This window comes from Euphorbia lathyris, chromosome 7, assembly GCF_963576675.1.
Source record: "Euphorbia lathyris chromosome 7, ddEupLath1.1, whole genome shotgun sequence".
NCBI lineage: Eukaryota > Viridiplantae > Streptophyta > Magnoliopsida > Malpighiales > Euphorbiaceae > Euphorbia > Euphorbia lathyris.
Genome location: NC_088916.1, coordinates 87151584 through 87173108, shown reverse-complemented (window position 1 = coordinate 87173108; position 21525 = coordinate 87151584). Strand labels below are relative to the sequence as shown.

The 21525-nt window shown below is 33.8% G+C and overlaps 1 long non-coding RNA gene and 1 pseudogene across 3 annotated transcripts; both read right to left on the bottom strand.

Annotated features, from left to right (window-relative positions):
• Window positions 1-854: 854 nt before the first annotated feature.
• Window positions 855-4827, bottom strand: LOC136200525 (ATP synthase subunit alpha, chloroplastic-like; annotated as a pseudogene).
• A 12668-nt stretch (window positions 4828-17495) lies between these two features.
• On the bottom strand, window positions 17496-20286 carry LOC136201091 (uncharacterized). 3 transcript variants are annotated; one of them, XR_010673681.1, is made up of 5 exons: window positions 19937-20286; window positions 19064-19722; window positions 18698-18902; window positions 18504-18568; window positions 17496-17756 (listed from the first exon to the last, which is right to left on the bottom strand). It is a non-coding gene; the product is annotated as an uncharacterized lncRNA (long non-coding RNA). The 3 variants fall into 3 exon arrangements; XR_010673680.1 differs by having other exon boundaries at window positions 19064-19709; XR_010673679.1 differs by having other exon boundaries at window positions 19064-20286.
• Window positions 20287-21525: the final 1239 nt, after the last annotated feature.

Here is a 21525-nt window from a genome sequence, read left to right as displayed (position 1 = left end):
GGGCTAGGAAGTTGCTTTACCGCGTTACTCGACCGGACCAGTAGCTTGAGTTCAAGGTACGGACTAGCTTAACCAAGGAGCGAAGTAGCGGAAGATGCGGGAAGAAAACTTACGTAGTTTTCCGGTACGATGCAATTGAGTCGACTGATGAAGGGAGCGAAGATCCTCTACTAGCGATTCCGGCTCCGCAATTGAACTAGTAAGAAAGTAGCTTGACCGGCAAGGTGAAAACTTACGTAGTTTGCCCGGGGAACTAAAGTAGCTTCCCCACTTAAGTAGCTTTCCCGCTCGACTGGAGGTTTAAGGCTAATTAAGGTAAGGCTAAGTCGCTCGACCAAAGGTACGAAGTTACTTGAGCCAAACTGTTAACGAGAGGTTCGAAGAAGCTCGACTGCAAGGTACGTAGTTACTCGACCAGAGGGGGTTTGAGGAACTTACTTTCCCAGAGGTTCAAAGATGCTCGACCAAAGGGAGAGGGAGATTTGCTGGCTCGACCGCAGGAACAAAATAGAGGAGTGCTTGTCCGCCGAAACGAAAAGTAGCTTTACGGGACTACGAAGTTGCTTTACCAGACCAACTCGGGGAGGGACATACATAGGTAGCTTACCGAGGTAACAGAAAAGCAAAGAAAAGGGCTGGTGGGTTAAGTTTTCGGTGAGTGTTCCAGTTTCTGCTTGATAGCTATATCTTTCCTTTCTTAACTGGTTTTTTCACATATAGCTCATCAGCTTGTGACTTCGCACTCTCAGTTTCGAGATTGGGAATCGACAGAACATCGCTTTCTTAATTAGAAAGGCAATGCAGTATTAAAAATTACAAATTTTAAAGTTAAAGATTACAAGTGATTAATTACTTTATACTTCTTCCTGAACTAGAAAACGTTGCTGAATAGCTTTTTTCAAAAGGATTTATGCTTCTTCGGTGAATGTTTTGAATGTTTTGGTAGATATTCTTTCTTCGAACTGAGGTTTATTTTTTTTTAGGTACGTAACTCAACGAGAAATTACCTTACTTGTCCTCTTTCTAATGAGTCAAGATAACCATTCGTTCCGGTATAAATAGTAATTATCTCTTCCTGGCGCAGATTGGGATTGTTTGAGCAACTCACGTAATTGCTGACCTCTTGCAATTGATTCTGATTAGCTTTATCTAGATCAGAAGCGAATTGCGCAAAGACTTCTAATTCGACGAATTGAGCCAATTCCAATTTTAGCTTACCTGCTACTTGTTTCATAGCTTTAATTTGAGCTGTAGATCCTACTCTGGAAACGGAAATCCCCACATTAATAGCAGGGCGGATTCCTGCATTGAATAGATCAGCGGATAAGAATATTTGTCCGTCTGTAATGGAAATTACATTAGTAGGAATATAAGCTGAAACGTCTCCTGATTGGGTCTCGACTATTGGTAAAGCAGTCATGCTTCCTTCACCTAAACGAGAACTTGATTTAGCAGCTCTTTCCAAAAGGCATGAATGCAAATAAAAGACATCTCCTGGATAAGCTTCACGACCTGGTGGTCTTCGTAATAGAAGAGACATTTGGCGATAAGCCTGCGCTTGTTTGGAGAGATCATCATAAATGATTAGAGTGTGTCATTCACGGTACATAAAATATTCAGCCAGAGCTGCTCCTGTATAAGGAGCCAGGTATTGTAATGTAGCCGGAGAATCCGCTAGTAGTAGGGACTTTAAGACCGGTACAAGTGATAAGAGGTCTTTGGGCAAGTTCTCAAAGGTCTTAGCAGAGTGTGGGTAAAAGTACTGCTCACCATAGAGAGAAAATTCTATCCGAACCCGAACATCCTTAAGTAAGGTCTTAAGTTTCTTGTCTTTCCTCGCAAGTAACCAAGTCTTCCATCGAGTTCTCTTTTCTTTCACATATAGGTCTCCTGAGGGCTTGTTAGTATTATCTTACTGCAGGAGAGTGAACCGCCTCTAATGAAAGGGCAGAGGCAGACCTATCGGGTTAACCAAAAAGAGTTCCTCTTTTGATTTTGTCTCGTACCTAAGTTCGTCTTCCTTCGGTTCGGGAAAGGATATTATCTAGCATCTTACATCCGATTCTCTCTCAACAGATTCTACGGTTCTGGTTGACTCTCTGGTTTCAGACCTTGGTTCAGATGCGAACCTTATTATCAAAGGGCATAGGCTTTGCCATAAGATACTGAAACTACGAGGTTCTTAGCCCCTATTGGTCGATGTCCCTTCTTCGCCACAGATAAGTTATGTAACTAAAAGTTATCTTCCTTAATGCACATAAGGATAAGGCGGGCACTCAAAACCTGCACAAGACGCACCGTCTGAATAAGATAAGAAAAAAAGAGTTTACGTTTATAGTATAAGAACGGTAATAAAAGGACTTTTTTAATCACATCACTTGAATGGAGAGAATAAGGAACTTATCTTTCTTTCTACTGTTCACAAGGCAGGCCTTATCAAGGGCAAAATCCCTACGTATAGCTTCGTTAATTCTGTTGATGATATCTTATGACAGACATAGAAATCTCGTCTTATATAGGACGCATGGGCCTTGAAATAAGGTTAGCAGTCTACGTAGCCTTTAGGGCGGGTCGGAGGCTAAGATTCCGTGGATTGTCTGAAGATAACTTAGAAGAGAAGTTCTCAGATTTGACTTTTGATTCATTAAAGGAGCTTATCTCAAATTGGAGGAACTCCTCAAAATTTCACAGGGTATGGCATTACCACTGAAAATATCCATATATGATGGGGAATGGAAGATCTTACTCTTCTATAGAAATTATCTAATATATATAACTCACTCGCGGAACAAGGACATAATCGGGAATGTAATGAAATTATCTCGGGCAGTTCTTAGACTTAAGGAAGAAGGATAAGGAAGAAGGAAATCTAGATCGCGTCTATGAAGTGAAATCTGGCTTGCGAGCTTAAGAGCCAAAGAAGCCTCCGTTTGAAGGTGGCCCGCTTCTTAGCGAAATGGACTAGCTATAGTCTTCGGAGCTTTACGTAAAAACATGATATGATGGAGATAGATCCTTCGATCGTGCAGCCGGAGGACTTGACTAAGAGAATCTTGCTATCCAAAAGCTACGACTTAAGACTGATCGTCACGAAGAACGAGGGTTCCCCACGGTAGACTGGCCGGGTCCTTTCTTTGAAGAAAAAGAATTTTAATCCTTTCATGTCGATGTCGAGCTGGTCACCCTTTCTTCCACTTCTGTATTTCTTGCCCGGATAGTTCTTAGCGAGGGGCGGTTTCCTTCTCGATTGATTCTCAGGAAAACGGCTCTCCAAGGCGGGCATCTTGATCCAAGGCTCACACTCACGCTACATCGCTGACTGTATAGGAGGACTTGTGTCACAATGATTTCCAATACTTGAAGGGGAGTCAAAGTGAATGTCGATAATTCACCAGGTCTTGGCCGCGCCTTCCTAACTCGTGTGTGAGGAAAGATAAGGGATAGATGACATTTTCAAAGCCCGAGTCTAAGGAGGTGGTGACCAAGTGAAGACGTTCATCGCCTTACTACCATAGTCTCTCTGGAACTTCTTTATTTTCGTCTAAAGGCAGGGGTAAGATATCTTTCTGACTTTCCTAAGCTTGCTATTCCCAACCCCTAGAGGTATAAATACCGGTACACACCGCCAAATTCTTTTCTTGCCGAGGACCAGCGCTTCTACGACTGGGTAAGATGCTTACTTTTCCTTGTACTATAAGTGTATCCTATATAAGTTTAACTTATATTTACTTATAGTCCTCTAAAGGTCATGATCTCCAGCTAACACACTGCGCCATGACGTCCCAATTAAGGAATGAAGTTACTTGAAGTAAACTTATAATTAAACTAATTATGAACCATCGATCATAATTTCCATGCACTAAAGTCCTTTCATTAAAAATCCCGATCTTGACTAGAGTCACAAAGTGTCAAACCCTAATTGTCAAGATACTAAGAAATATTGATTAAGTCTTTGATAAAATAAGACTCTCATCAAGGAACCATTCCTTGATACTTATCTCATAAGATGAGTCTTATTGTCCTGGCCAGGAACTCATTCCATCAAAAAACTAATCAATAACTATCTTAGGATTTATCTCTATTTACTTAGAGTAATGAATCCTCTATTAGCAAACTCTTGTTACACTACTCAACTAACTATATCGATTCACTGCCGGATTACCAGAATTAAGATCCCAGTACAAAGCAGGAACAAACTATAATTACCTGCGCAAGAACAACTCAGTTTCCTCAAGTCAAAGGACTATATGCACTATTATGACCTAGATAATAATTATGTTGACTAGGAGTAAACCTTTGTGCAATTATTATCTAACATCACAGTTCGAACCATTCACCTCTTTGAATGTCCACATATTTATTCTGATATCAACATATCAAATAGAATGAGATTTTCTGTTTCTGATTAATATCTCATACTAATCGAGAAAATAAATAGAGGTGATAGTCTAAGGATACATGAGTGTCCAAATCATTATCCACCGACTATGAACATTTAAGATTATTATTTTACCAAAGAAATATATCTCATTATTATTAACTCTTAATAATATTATCTCTTTGTAAATAATCTTTGGACTAATATATATATTCATTAAGTAATTAAACAATACAAATAATTACACATGAATACATATATATTATTAACTGCCATTTGGATACAAAATTCACACTCTATAATATACAAAAGGAATGGCCTAGGGCATACAACACTTATAGACTCAACAGACCTTTAGCACGAAGAAGATTCTCCATTAACTCACACCAATGATCATAGTGTTGACCATCAAAATGAGGAATTATGGCTGAGAATTTTTCTTCAGTCATCTCTCTCGTGTTTTCCCTTTCTTAATTAAGCTGCTGCTTAATTCTTTTCTGTTTTGCTCTGATACTAGTTTGTAGAAAATAGAAGTCTAATTGGAGTCTAATTCTTATTCAAACTGTATCTGCCTTATCCTCAATAAAACAAAGATAAGAGCTATATAAAGCCTATTGAAACTAAAACTCCTAAAATCTTCCTAACTAAATAATCCACAGATACTGATATATTTAGACTTATTCAAAAACTAAATGACTAGAAAATATCACAACAAAGAAGACTCAGTCAAACCCCTTCAACTACAACAGATAAACTTCAATGGTCGGATATTTTTTTAGTCAATTAAACCTTTCAATTTTTAAATTCAACCCCTAAACTATAGCGTAAAAGTCATATTAGATTTTTCCTTTTAAAAGCATCAATTAGGTCATCAATCTATATATTAAAACTCAATTAGGTTTCTAATTATTTAAAATCATCGATTAGGTCCCAAATGTAGGTTAAAACTGTTATTTAAATCCCTCTTATAATTTAAATAAATTTTAGTTGAGATATTTTATATTTTCAGTTCAAGTATATCAATATTTTATAATATTTTAGATTTGGATTACCAGTTAAGTTTTAATAAAAACATATTCATGTACCAAAAAAAAACATATTCCGTTAAATCGAACCAAAATCAGTGTTATACCTAGTAATTTTTAAAAAAATGTCTATATATCATCGACTAGGTTTATTTGATTACTAGAGGTGAACTGATGACTGAAAATATAATATATAATACAAGGTTAGAGATCTATTTGACTTTTTAAAGAATAGGTTAAGTATCTAATTGATTTTAAACTTATAATGGGGGATCTAAGCCAAAAAAAAGTTTTAAGGACTTAATTAATAGAAGTAGAGTGACTAAATAGAATACCTACAAAGGGTTTAAGAACTGAGAAATGTCTTTTGCTATTTGATAACACTCAAATTTTATTTCAGAAGAACTCTCAAGTTAAAGTAAACATTTACCTCTTAATAATCACAAAAATATCCAAAACAACCCATGTTAGGGTTGTAGTATGTGTATAAAAAGGAGGGGAGGAATAGAAAAAGGCTCCTCAAGACAAAAGTTGTTTATGAATTTTAGTTGTAATGGCAAATATGGGTGTGAAGAAGAAAGAAAATAATGTTGAAATGTCCAAAAGGACTTCATCTTCCTCACCACTGTGGGAGGATTTGAATCCAGATATACTAGCTTTCATACTCGTCCCAATCACGATAGAAGAAAGAGTAGGACTGGTTTCATTAATCTGCAAAAATTGGTTAACATGTGTTTAAGGACCTTATTGTTGGTCTGAAATCAACATCTAGGTCTGGTGACAGAAACGGGACCGTTCTATAGAAGATGTTGATAGGGTGGCCATTAAGCTTATGAAGCGCAATAGAGGTTCATTTCCATTGCTCTCTGCTTCCAAGCTTGGAAATCCTGGTTTCCTTTACGCTGCTAACTGGTAATGGATTAAAAATGTTTTCCTATTTTTTTTGTGCTGTTTGAATGTTTAAAAATGGTTCCTTTGATTTGAGATATCTTCATTGATATTATGACAGTCAAGAAAAATCCATTTTAATTTCAGAGATAGGCAATCGATTGTTCATTTGGTTTAATGTTGAAAAAGAATATATTTAAACTAGTTTTGGGATATTTTAGACTTTCCTTATATTTCATCTTTTTTTTAATAGAATCACTTATATCTTTAATAGATGAACAAGCAAGTACAACAAGAAAAACACAGGAATCAAACCTTACAAGAACCATAAAGGCACTAAAACGACTACAAAGAGCAAAAATAACCATAAATGGTATTAAAAACATAAAAGAACAAGAAAATTTATACTTATCGTAATTCCAAATCCATAGAAAAGCATCTACAAACCAGTCATTTAAGCCAATCTGAACATTCAGATGTGAATCCTTTCTTTTGTTGCAACCAGGTAGATGTATTGATCTACAAACAAGATAAACAGCTTCCACTCCTGTTAAATTCGAAAAAGGTATAAACAAAAGAATAATGGAGAGCCGATACAATTCAGATGAAGTATATAAACACAGACAAAAAAACAATAAAAAAATTCAGTAAATCTAACCGGTGGAAGGAGGAAGAAGGAAGATAAACTTCCATCTTCCTCTTCAAAGTAGATTCACAAAATAGGAAAAATTGTAGATTTGATAGATGATGGGGCTTTGAGAAAAGAGAGAAAAAAGATGAGAAGAAACTAGGAAAATGGAAGAGGGAGTTGGACGGTTTTCCTTATATTTCATCTTTGAATTAAAGTTACTCCCTAATAAGGAAAAATTAGACTTAGACTTTATAGATTCTTTTTTCTCCTAGACATAAACATTTGATTTACAGACATGAATCTATCTATATGTTTTATGTTTTCTGTAGGGTGGAAAACCTAAAGGTGCTGAAAATTCCAATGAGTGAAGTGCTGAAAATTAACATTTGTCTAATAAGGAAAAATTAGATTTTGACTTTGTGGATTCATTTCTTTCTCTTGAACATAAATATTTGATTTACTTACATGAATCTATCTTTTTTTGTATTTGTAGGGGGACAAACTTGAAGGTGCTAAAAATTCCAATGAGTGAAGTGAAGGACAAAATGGTGGAAAGACATGCTAATTCACTAGTGAATTTAAGTGTGTTAGACATTAGTTTTTGTTTTAATATCACTAGCAAAGGGATTGGAGAATTCAGGAAAAATTGTAAAGCCCTAATTGATTTGAGAAGAAACTTGAGCTATGCCATGTTTAAGAAAGTTGATGATAGTGAGGCTATGGTGATAGCAAATACAATGTCACCTCTAAAGAAACTTGAGATGTGTTGTGGGTCTTTTGAAAAATTGGGTCTTGAAGCCATACTTACTAACTGCACAGCCCTTTCTCATCTCAACATTGTAGGGTGTTGGAATGTGATACTCAAAGGTGATATTTTGGATAAGTGTTTGAATATTGAGTTTTTCTATGACCCTTTAGTTGATGCTTACAGTGACGAGGAGGATGATGAAGAATTTACAACCGACAATGAGGACGATGATCAAGAATTTACATATTCTGAATAGTGGGAGAATTAATTTTATCAGCTATAGAGATGGAGTTTGTTGGGTTGTAGAATTGAAAATGCATTTGGGAGACAGGTTTTAGAATATAACTCAGAAACCATGAATTGAGTGCTTCAAATGTTGTATTTGGATGGTGAATACATGTGAATTAGATAAAAATAACAACTGAATTAAAGATATTAGGGTTAATATACTTTAAAAAAATGTGTTGCTCAACTTACCAAGATCCGATCTAACAAAAAAAAAAAAAAACTTTTCATTGTCTAAAACAAAAAGAAATTTTTGTAAAAACTGTTCATTTATAACAAGCAATTGTGCATTTTCATGTGGTTTTTAGTATATTTTTTGTGTTAATCATGCATTTTATGATAATGTTTTAGCATTTTCAAGTTGGTTTGTGTTTATTTTTTTTGTGTTTAGAGAGCTGATGCATGTTTCTCCTTGTTTTATGTATTATTTAGGACAAAAATGACGATTTTTGGATTATTAATTACTTAAGGAAATAAAGTTGCACGGACAGAACTCTCTCTAGCCGGCGAACTCACAGCAGTTCTGAAATTAAGAATTTATGACTCTTTAATCCGTTTCCAAACTGTGTTTATTGGCATAAAATCCTTAGTAACGACCCAAAGAACGTTATAACTATTTAACAAGATATTTAAGGATGACGCTTAACGTGTCCATTCAAGTGTATACATTCTTTCTAACACATTTTATTATATTTTTATAATTCACTGACTTTTTTTTCTTTTTATTTATATAATAAAAAGGTTGATCTTGAAAACTAATGGTTTGATGCAAAAATTGCTATAATTAGACTTCAATACAGTGATGAATCCATATATTCTGTTACAGTTAAAAAATTATAATTTTAAATTAAATATATTTATATATATTATTTAATTATTTATTTATTATGTGATTCAGTCCGATCAACTCGAGTTATTTGGTGGAATCAAGTGACATATGACCCAACTATGAATCCAGTTTCATGTACTGTTTGGTTTTGATATATTTAATCCAACATAAATTGAGGACCTCTCTATAAGCATTAGAATCCATTAGAGATGTGTTATTAGTTCAATATCGAATCGATAAAACTGAATATTTAACACTGTACCAAATAGCATGAAAATACTAAAATGTAACCAAACCTTAATATTTTTGGTTCGACCTTCAATAAAAAAATAAACAAAAACAAAAACATCAAATAAAAAATCACTATATTTCTCAATTAATTTGCCTAAAAATGTAAATTTTCTTTAAAATAATCTATGTTTAGTATTATCACCTAAGAAAAACTTCTAAAATTACACATAAATCAAAATATCAAAATACCTCTATTAGTTTACTTGATTTCATAACAAAAAGCTAAAAAAAAACCTAAATTGAATTCGATGTAACCCGTATACACGCACTTAACCCTCAATTTCACCCTTAGAAGTTAAAAAAACTCTTTAGCTATAACCACGTTTAAAAACGTGATAAACGGCTCTCAAGATAACCTCTACCATTCATAGTATAAGTTCTAGTATCAAGGTAATTGTATTTATAAGATTATACAAGAGTTGATTATAAAAGTTCTAAATGAAATCGTATTCTTGTCCAATTGCATCCGATAACACTTTATTATTGTCAAATTGCATTCAATAATCCCATTTTTATCTAATAACATTCAACAACCCTAAAATTTCAACTGTCCCTGAACTTTCAAAATTCATAACTATTGTCTATTTGACATTTTCTTTCTCATACTTAGCCAGCATTTTGACACGTGACGGAGTATGTTTCCTATTTTTTACATCGAACAAATTCTATAGAAACATAAAGGTTATTCACGCAATGGGACTTTTGAAAATTTGGGGCAAGTTAAAATTTTAGAACAATTTTTTTTCAATTGAAAGCGGAGGACGGAGTGATGGACAAAGTACATGAGATAATTACAAGAGGAATCTAAAATGTGAAAGGATATTAACAAAGTAATTAACAACTTAAAGGATAATTTAGAGATTTTTTATTTTTTGAAGTAATAATTTAAAAGATAATAGATATATTATCCCTAAAAAGTAACAATTGAAAAACAAAACCAAAAGATTTTCAATACATAATCTGTCAAAGGGCAAAAATGTAATTTTGAATGGGGAGACTAGTTCTGAACAGTTGATTCATCTTTGATCAGATGGTCCAAATTAAAACCCTATCTTCTTGCATATAAAAGGAGTTTATTCTCTCTTTATGTTCCACCTCTCCCTCTCTTTTCTCTCAAAGGGCAGATCTAACTATCCGTTCCTCTCAAACCTTGTTTCTTGGTGTCTTTCTTTCAGTTGTTGCTTGATTGTGATGTGGTTGGTGTCACAGTACAACATAAATAATTCCTTCTAATCTTGATGATTCTAAACTTAGGGCATGTTATGTCAATAATCTACTTATCTCTCTTTGTCTCTTCTTGCCATTTGTGATTGTATGATGTGTACGTAGGTTGGAATGGAGGGCTTACAGATCTTGAAGCCAAAAGGGGAAAGGGAGATTTCACTGCCTAATAATGGGACTGTGGAAGTAAAAGCATGTGGTGGGATAAATCTTGAAAATGAGAATGAAATGGCTACATGGATCGTGGAAAACTTGAAATTCTCAATCAAGAAACCTGTAACTGAGTTTGAGACTTTCAAATATCTTATTATTTCCTCTTATTTGGATTGGGAGGATTCTGCATTATGATAATATATTTTGTAGATTGAGGCTGTTGTAACTAACGATGACCTTCAAAATATTCTTTATTGTGCAAGTCTGAAGTTGATGCAATGGGTTGAATAGCTGCTGAAGTTGGAGCGTTCCATTGGTCAGGAAAACGTAGACCAACTCAGCAACCTTAGTACGATTCATTGTTTATAACTGATTCATCTTTGTTTGGGTTTGGAGTCATTGTGTTCTATTATGTACCCCTCGTTAAATTCACTAACACTTTGGAATATATCTGAAATTAAAAGTTTGTGAATTGTAAAAATTATTTGGACTGGACATTATCACTAGGAATCTGGAGTGCTGAGTAAGGATTAAAATACATTGGAAACTTTTCATTAACTTTTAAAAACACCACAAAAGTTTCATCACAACTTTACATAACTTGCAGACACTTGTATTAGGTCGCCTCTAAATCAGAAACATCATCATATTGAACTTGCAAGCTAATTCATCTTTAATCATCTAAAGAAAAATCTGAAACTGTCATCTTTTCTATCCAGATTATATGGTCATCTTTTCCATCATTTGTGAGATTTGTGAGAAATGGGAGGATGCTATTTATTTGTTACCGGTAGAGTTAGGAACATAGACAACACATCTAGTTTATTTGTTAGGATGCAATTGAACTATGGTGGGAATTTTTCTGCATATGTAGCAATTACAGACAACTACAAAATAATTACTAAATACAGTGTAGCCCTTTAATTGATTTTGATTTTTATTTTAATTTTTCCATTCCTGAAATGTGTATTGATTCGAATTGTTATGCCTCTTTTATTAGTTTACTTGTTCTACTTGATGTTTTCTAATTTTAATTAAAAATCAGATTTGGATGCAGTTCGAGGTTCAGATCATGTTCTGACATACGGGTGCATAACAGAGATGGATGTAGAGGATAAGGAAGATACACCCGTAGCTGAAGATGTCTCTGGTGGAGAAATCAGGAAATCTGTAGCAGATGAGATAACTCTTATGGATCTTTTTCCATTTTCATTGGCTTCTTATGATTTGAAAATTATGGATGTATATAAATCAAGAGTCTCCAAAGGAGGCTGCAATGGAAAAGAAAGAACCTGATTAATCAGTAATTTAACCAGCAGAGTAAAAGGTGGCTTGCATGTCATTGATGTCTCTAATGCATCTCGAACTATGCTAATGAATATAAAAACTCTTGAATGGAATTAAGGAACGTTGAAAGCTTTGAACATTCCTGCTGCAATTCTCCCCAAAAATTATTGGAGAGATTTCAAAAGTTTGCTAGTTAGTGGTGTTCCAATTACAGGATGTCTAGGTGATCAACATGCTGCAATTTGGTCAGTATTTTAAAATTGTTCTTCAATTATTCATATTGGCTCCGTTTTTGTAAAACATGTTTTTGATAATTTCCTGTAATATTTGCCATAGTGATTGTAATATTTGCCATAGTGATTGTGTGGATTTATGCTCATCTACTTACTATACACTGGTTCCTCATCTGTAATTTTGATGTTTAAAATAGACCATAAACTGTGCATTAAATAGTACATAGTAATTTACTTTGATCTTTAAATGCGGGTTGGGTTTGTGTGTAATAATATTTGAAGAAGTAAATTGCATGTGTGGCCAAATTTTCATTTGTAATTGTTTCCCTACTAGTCTAGAAGTATATTTTTAAAGTCCATATGCTATCATTATAGGGCCAATTATACTTCCAATTGATGAAAAAGTTAGAAATTATCTATTTAGCTAATCACCTCATCTATGCTTATTGTTATTATGGACCAAAAGAGGTAGTGATAATTTGGGGCACTAGAAGTAGAAGTGATTAATAAGGGATTAATTTGTTATTATTATAATTAAGTAGTATTTAGTTTTTTCTACTACAATTTAAGGGGGTTTAGTTTAGTCTAGGAGAATTTTTTTTGTAAAACCTAATAGGCATAATACATCTCCAGCCCCCATAAGTTGTCCAAAAAACGCAACTTACTTCTGAACTTCAAAATGTTTCAACTAACCCGCAACTCGCTTATTTAAGACAAATAGCCTGTCACATACCACATGGTAGTGCGAGATTGGAACTTGAAAAAGTTGCAACTAACGCACACTACCAATCACACGCTGCCATGTGCCATTTGATGTGATATTTGTTTCAAATAAGCAAGTTGATAGGGTTAGTTGCTACATTTTGGAATCTAGGGGCCAGTTGCAGTTTTTGGGTAACTTCATGGAGCTGAGGATGTATAAGGCCAAGTTAATAAAAAAAATGTTTTGCTTATTAATTAAATAGTAGTAGAATTTACTATTATTAAAAGTATTGACGATTTAATTTTAATAAGTGTATTTTATATCCTTGCTAATATCCCTTTTTCTTGTAACCCTTTCCACAAACATTCTCCAACTCTGCTATACAATCATTGTTTTGGCCGTCACATTCTCTAAATCACTTGAATTCGCGAGAAGAATTTTCGAAAGGAGCCATCACATTCCCGAGCTAGGTTGGGCAATCATTCTCTTGGAAGTCACATTCTCTAACTATCTGCTTCACAATCAAGATTCATAGATGCATTATCCAGTTATCCAATTCAACGCGTTCAGAACACCCAAAATTGCTAATATTGTTCCGCAATCATGGGTATGTAAATATGCTAAGTTATTTGAGTGATGTGGTGATATGACAAGTTTCATGTTTAGTTCTTAAACTAATAGTTTCAGTCCAAAATGTTTCATAAACACGTTAATGCAAATGCAAATGTAAATGCTCATACTTTAATACCTTTCTAACTTTTAATGTAATTGTGGTGAAGCTCTTAACCTGTTGGTTGAGAGTTTACCTAGAGGTCATGGGTTCGAATCATATAGGGTAGGTGGGTTGAGGGTTTTTCTTTGTCTTTAATGTAATATTGAACATATGTTTTAAGATTCAACCTACACACAGTCTCTTATGTATAACTACTTTTATTTCTATTAATCTTCTTATCCAATTATTAATTAGATATTTCATTTGGGTTCACTTAAGTGAATATATAATATTATAAGCTAGAACTAGTTATGCTATGCATATGTGAATAAGATTTGAGTAAGTAGAAGTAAAGCCACACCTTGCCAAGAAAAACAACCATATGATAGGTCAAGCTTCAGAGACTCTTTAAACATACTCTTTTGTTCCTATTTGTAAAAGATATTGTCATGGATCTAGTCCCACAAAGTAAAATAATATTATGCATTTAGAGAAGCTCTGTTTATATAGAGTTTATAATCCTAAAACGGAAAAGGAGTTAAAAGGCAAAAACTCTATGATAAGAAAATAAAGTTAAGGCTAAATCCGTGTGAATTCTTCATTTATATTTCGGGTTGATAGATAAACATATACAAAAAAATGGTTATTACATATATATTTTTTTCTTTTTTTTTTGTAATGTTTATTATTTATTTAATGATATACAATTGTATATAGATAATTCTCTACTTAGGAAAGTCGTTTATTAGATTTTCCTACCAATCACTTTCTTTTTGTATATATTTGTAGTTTACCTATTCAATACAATCAAGATTGCACGTTGTCTATCATATGAGCTTCTTCCTAAAAATCTAAGCATGTCGATTATCTATGGTGCAATCAGTTCATCCTCCTCCATGGTAAGAAATTCCTTTCACAACAAGGAGATTCTCCATTATATGATCACTGCATATGATGTTCATCAAAAATTCAATTTCCCAAATGGTTTTGATAAATTGTTGGTTCAAACCGACTTCAGTCAACATAACTTTGAGGTATGTATTTGTCAATTATGGTGTTATCTTAGGTGCTAGATCTTTATTGTGTTTTATTTGTTTTTTTAGATATCATTGCATGATAAGGTTGGAAGAACCTCGTACAATGGAGCTAAGATGTTTAGAAGTGATGACTCAATCTATGAAGTGAGACTATTTCAATGGTCCTAAACTAGGTCGTGGAAAATAAATAGGGACGGTTCATAAAAAGATGGTATGTCAGGTTTTGCGTCCATTTTCTAGGACAAATATTGCAACTCCGTTTGTGGGGTTTGCGAATCTCTAGGGGACTAAGAAGTTGACTATGTAGAAGCAAATGAGGTCTTGAATGTCTTAAATATGACACTCAGCCCTCAACTAATGGTTATGAGGCAACCATCCACCCTTATTTTGTGGACATAGATTATAAAAATATGGTGGAATGGATTAAGGGTAAAGGGAGACAGTGTGAAAGTTGCAAGAATATTATATGAAGGATAATAAAAAAAAAACATTTGCTAAATGTTGAGATTGGTCATAATTGTCTTCAAAACATGAAGTCACATTGCCACCTAGACATCGTGAATTTTATTGAATACATTAGAAGAGGACAAACTTGCTACACTTAATTATAATTATTTTTAATATATGAAAATGAATAGTACCTTATATCTACCTGTATTAAGTTTGTCATCTTCTAATGTCTTAAATAAAAAGTAAGATGGTTTGTAAAAAAAATTGCATTGTTTTAGGTGGCAATGTGGCTGCATATTTTCCCGATAAGTAAGATCAATCTTATCATTTAGCAACTGCTGTTTTTTTATTATCTTTCCTATAATATTCTTGCAACTTTTACAGGTCTGCTTTTACCCTTAATCCATTCCACGATTTTTTTACAATCTGTGTCCAAGAAAATAGGTGTGGATGATTGCCTCATAACCACTAGTTGAGAGCTGAGTGCCATATTTAAGGCATTCAAGACCTCATTTGCTTCCACATAGTCAACTTCTTACTCCCCTAGAGATTCGCAAACCCCACAAATGGAGTTGCAATGTTCGTGCTAGATAATGGATGCAGAACCTGGCATACCATCTTTTTATGAACTGTCCATATTTATTTTCCACGACCTAGTCAAGGGTGGTTGAAATAGTCCCGCTTCATACCTTGAGTCGTCATTTTAGTTATAAGGTTTTTGAATTGGACTTTATCTTGCCAACTGATACTCCAAGTATCCTTCCAGCATGGCTCCCATCTTTACCAGGTATCAATTTAGTTATAAGGTTTTTGAATTGGACTTTATCTTGCCAACTTTGTTGAACCCGATATCATTAAAAAAAAGGTAATTAAAATAGGAGTTTGTTTCCATACTTGTGTTCATTTGGTTTTAGAGTTTTGGTTGATGTTTTTCATAAGTATTGTTCAGAATTAGTTTATTATTTCTTTAGTTGATGGCAATAAGTAAGCTTGAAACATCCAAATAAAGATGTTTGATAAACTAAGTTAGGTTTATTTAATATCTCTTAATGTGTCAGGAAGTTGGTCAAAAACCATTTTTCCACTGGTTGGAATAGAAAAAGATCTTCAAGTAAGAATCTAAGTCTCTTTATTAGGTTTGACATGATCAAAGGAATTTTATTAAACCACATGATGAAGAATCCCTCAGTCTAGGAATGAGCCTAGTAATGGCCTTGGAGATACAAGAGATTGTAGTTATTAAATAGGTTTGCTTTACATTAATATCAACTGTCAAACTTTACATTAATCTCAGAGTTGCTTAAGGCAGTTCACTTTTTGGTTTGATTGCTACATCATGCTATTTTCTTTATGTTTGTGCAGATGGAAGAATCCAGTAAATACAATGCACCTCAAATGTCACCATATATTTATGGTGCAACTATTGAAGTTCTGTATATACACCTCAAATATCACAATCCAGTTATGATAAATAGATCTGTTGTTGGTCCTTGAAGTTAAACCAGCAGAGTTAGCCAAGGGATTACTTCATCAGCCTTAACGTTGATTAAGACTCCCTAACGTTGATTTCCTTCTAGGATGCCAAGAACTTTTAGTTTAGTTTTTTTGTCCAAATATTAAATGTTTTGTATTGGTACATGTGTTTTTTAATATTCCAATACTAATTCTCCAATAGCGACATGAGAGAGTATTTTTTTAGTTAACAAATATATTCCTTAATTTGTGTGAAATATCTAAAATGATTATTATATAAGGGAATGGAGAGAGTAATTAATGTTGGAAAGGTCTGATGTGACAATTACATAACGCGTGTGTTGGTGATATTTTCGAAATATCCCAATTTTCAACCGCGTTTGCGGGGATTAAAAATGGTAAAAATAATGAGGGCGTGCCAGAGAAGCTAATTCTCAAAGGGTAAAATGGTAATTAAATAAAATAAATAAATATAGTGCACCTAAATTACTTGAATTCTAAACGAAAAGTGATTGACGACCGTTACAAGGACTAAATAAAAACAACGGTCTTGGGCCCCGACGTTACTTGACAGGTCGGTCGGAAAAACAATTTTTTAGTATAAGTACCAAAAATAAAGGCAATAAAACAATACAAAGATATAAATTTTTTAAGTTTTCTTTTATACACTACAAGAAAATCAGTAGTTAGGGACCGAAAATTCAGTCGCAATTCGGTCCCTAAATGTATTTACTGACTGAATTTCACGAGTTAACGACGAATTACATTCAGTCAGTAACTAGCTGGTCGGTAAGGGATTACTGACAATCTTTTGGATTCAGTCGGTAACTTTGCGACAAACATACATATTCGTAAAATAATGTCGTTATGTTACCGACTAAATAGTTGGTCGCAAATCCATAAAATGTAGTCAGTAACTCTGCTTCGGAAATATTATCTTCCTAGCCTTACTGACGAAACTAGCGTTATTTTGCGACGGAAATTCCGTCGTAAACTGTATATATTTTTTTATTTGGAAGTAATTAATTTGCACAAAAATAGAAAATTAATTTTGGATTGAAGAGAGTTCATTCCAATTGAAAAAGTACCTAAAACATGTCTAATGCATAATGACTAAAATATTGAAACATATATTTTTGACTATAGGCACAAAAGATATATAAATTGTATACAAATAATGAAATAATGAAAGGTCATACAATTCTCATACTGAGACTCCTTGATCTGGAACAGATTCTATGATCCTTCCCTCAGGATCCTCAACTTTATGAATAACCCGTTGAAACTACACAATGTAAGATATTGTAAGAAAAAAAAGAAATGAAGCTCACACTAGCCTCAATTAGCTGTATAAACATTCTTTCATATTCCCACCTATGATGTGTACATAGATTGTGCTGCTATTCTCCTCTCTGTAAACAATTCAAACCACCATAAATTCAAATTTATATAGGAATAAAAATATTTCAAGTTAAGCTTGGATAAAACTTTCATTAACGAACAACACTAGCAGAAAAAGTTCACGACTTTAGTCATATCAAAGTTAACCGCAACTTTCTAAACGATTCGATTTTTTTTTAAAAACCAGCAACACTAAAAAAACTAGAGGATGAAAATTTTACACTTCAAAAATAAAGACCAACTTCATTCGTGATTAGGTTTAACACAGCCCTTATGATTTCTGTTCACATTGTTCAATTAATGAGGCAAGAGTTCATCAATTAGAATCAAAAGCCTCTTTACATATCAACATAATCTAACTAGTTTGACTTCTATCCAAAATCATCTTAGAAAATTATGCTCCATCTAGGAGACAAAAAACAAGCAAGGCTTTCAATGCATGCCAATGCTACTCCAACCACTACGCTGATTCTAATTCATACAGTTGGCCTATTAATTACCTTCAACACATAAAAACAGAGGACATGATACTAATTAACTACCCTTACACGATTTTACCAAATTACTGCAACTAAATTCAAATTATCGGCAATCAAGAAAATATCAACAACTTACTAGATCCAATTAAGTAAAACTCATATTATGAAGCAACAACTAGCAACCTGAATTGAATGGAATTCATAATTGAAATTAAAAGCACTTCGTTGACGTACAAAGTTTGGATATGAAAAGGAGAAGCATATTTGAATTCATCTGACCTTGATCTCATAGGCTCTGAATTCTCACTGCTAATCTCAAGCATTCCTTCTCAAATTGTTAACAACTGCAATCAAGCAAATATCAACAACTTACTAGATCTAATCAAGTAAAACTTATATCATGAAGAAGCAACTAGCAACTTGGACTGAATGGAATTCATAATTGAAAATTAAAAGCACTTTTGTTGACTTACAGAGTTCGGATATGCAAAGGAGAGAATAGTTGAATTAATTTGGTCTTGATCTCACATGCCCAAGATATTGCTTCCCTGGTTGCATGCTCCATGAATGATGAAAATATGTAGCTCTTCCACCAATTCTATGAACAGCTTCACTCTTCCAAACAGGGATTTATTAGATGATCATCCAATTCCTAAATCACACCAGCCAAAACATAAACTGCACAACCACCGGTAATGGTGAAAATCAGAAAAGTGGAAGCAAGCAAAAATCTCTCTTTCTTTAAAAGGGGAAAGGGATGTGAAGTCAAAGGCAGAGAAGACAAAGAAAACCAAAATAAGACGTTGAGATTCGATGTAAGTCATGCATAAAGTACTTACCATGTGATTGAATATCATGGTGGAAGGAGATATATGATGCAAACCCTTTTATTTGATCTCAAGATATGAGAACTTCTACCCTTGCTCACAACTAGAATAAAGTAATCCTGTATATGTTGCCTTCAAGAACCGTACGGGTACTGTATTACCAGTTGCACTTGCACATATGGACCAAAGCTATAAGACAATTATTTCCAACTAAGCAGCCATATAATTTGCAATCTGAATTACTAGCAAAAAAAATTGGTGGCAAGGCATTTTGCCAATCTTTCATAGTCACAATAGAGTGGATAAGGGACAAAACAAGAAATTAAAAGTGGATCTATTGAATCTCGCATGGGAGGACCAAATTATATAACAAAATATGCTTTTCTAGACTCCCAATGAACATTATCTAAAGTTAAGGTCTTGGTAGCAGAGCAATTTGCAAGAATAATTAAACAGACAGTACAAACAATCTATTACCCAGTCAACAAAACGCATAGCAAAAAGGACCTTGTCTTACAATGAAAATGCTTTTCTGCTAACAGTTTCATTCTTCACAGTTGAAGTGCCTGTATTCCCACCTTCTCCAGCCTGTGATTGCAGCATGCTACTCTTTTTAATGTTAATGGAAAACTCATAGAAAAGGAGAAAGACTTTCCATCTGCAAATACCCACTTCGACCAAACCAATATTAATCAAGGTAACAGAAGAAAGACTATATGAGATGAGAGGACCTAAAATCCCCTCAACAAACTTCATACAATATAATAAACCTTAAATCCCTAGAAATGCAAGAACCAATCCTTCCAATATTGTACAAAATCAATAAACTGGGAAATTAATTAAATATGAAACGGTTCAAATAGGGAAAACAAGAGTCCTACTCACTTTAAGCAATCATGGACTGATTTTACAAACCAGGATTGGAAGTCGGGGTCGATTGAGACGAGGAAACACCTAAATCCGATCCCAATGAGGACAGATCTGGTGGAAGTGATTGAAGGTGTCGACACTCTTATTTCCTTCACCGTCGTTGGCTTGTTTGCTGTGGTTGTTTTGTTTCGGCCATGAATCTCATAAATGAGATGACAAGTAGATGTCGGTGATAGGAATTTTCAGTTGAAGCAGACGGATCAGAGGCCGGCGGTTACTGATTCAGACGAAGATGAGGCGGCGGCAGCAGTTGAGAGCAAAATGGGAGAAGCGAATTTAGGGTTTTAGAGTGAGGAAGGTAAAGAATGAAGGGTTACGGAGATAAGAAGGGAAAAAAAGTAAAAACAACACCTGTTACCATTAATAATTAAAGGACTTAAAAAAATAAAAAAATAAGTAATAAGTTTAATGACGCAAATTATGGTCTTTAAAAGACTAGATTTAGTGGGTAAAGTGAGGGTAAACGCTTCCCACTTAGTTAACAACCAATACAATGGTTAATGACCAACTAAAGTAGTTAATTAAGGACAGATCTGATTTCAGTCTTTAAAATCAGTCATTAACTAAGTAATTTCTTGTAGTGATATTTTTATTGATTTTGTAAATATTTTTCAATGTTTTTTGTATTACAAATAATAATAAAGCGTGAAAATTACAACTTAAAATGAAATAATAACTTTAAAACGAGAAATGTAAATACGTCATAAAAACAAATATGTACGGGATGAAATAAAATTAAACCGATCTATTTGATGTCATTAGGATGTGTGAAATTGAGGATTGGAACTCTGGAAAATCGGCTCGGGTACTGTTGCGTTGTCCGGGTAATGCTGGGCGAATTCGGAGCCATTCGAAGAGTTCAGGGACTTAAGCAGAAATTTACCACCAAACTAATAAATCAGCCCCACTTTGTAGAACAAAAACAGTGATTCCTTGGAATTTTCTGGTTCAATTTCAAGAGTTGTAGAGATCGGATTATAGCGAAACGAAGGCTAGTATTTAAAGTTAGTGTGCGAAGGAAGGGTTTAGAACTGGAATTTCAGAAAAAGGTCGAGTAAATGAGTCGGAATAAATTATTGAAAATGGGGTGACAAAATAATTGTTTGATGGTTGAAAAACCAAAAGCTTGATTCTGTTTCGTAGAGGGTACTTTAAGGGCGATTAAGAAGGCTATAAGATGTCATTTTTTACGAAATAAAAATTGAGAATTCGAGAATTGATGTCAATAAAGAGATTAAAATTAATTTGGGCTAAAATGATCAGCTAACCAACTCTAAATAAAATTTGAAAAAATGGCTCACCAGAAAAGTTGTTTGATGAATTTTTCAATGATGAAAAACTCAAAAGCTTGTTTCTGGGTCTCTTTAATTGATTGAGATCAATAAAAAGTTTCTAAACATGAATTGGAATAGGTGTGTAAACTAAGAATGACTCGAAAATGGGGTTTCGGTGATCTTGGTAAATGCTTGAAGCTTTGAAGAACATAACAATGGTGAAATTTGATTTAGACTAAGAAAGCTTGAACCAAGGATTGGGTAACGATT